Genomic DNA, 210 nt, shown 5'->3' with positions numbered 1-210 from the left:
GATCTGCAAGGATCTTAAGCAATGATTAATAGGTAATAGTAATCTTAGGGACAAAATATATGGCAAACTAACTTGGATATTACTTGATTGGAAAGACAGAAAAGAAAGAGGGAGAACTGATGAAGCAAATGTGGAGGTCAGCCACAGCGATTGTAAATAATGACCTATGATTTTCTAAATCTATGCCAGTTATCGTGTGTGTGTGTGTGT

This window comes from Hylobates moloch, unplaced genomic scaffold, assembly GCF_009828535.3.
Source record: "Hylobates moloch isolate HMO894 unplaced genomic scaffold, HMol_V3 SCAFFOLD_5, whole genome shotgun sequence".
Classification (NCBI taxonomy): domain Eukaryota; kingdom Metazoa; phylum Chordata; class Mammalia; order Primates; family Hylobatidae; genus Hylobates; species Hylobates moloch.
The sequence above is the reverse complement of the archived record's forward strand: the minus strand, read 5'-3'. Positions refer to the sequence as shown.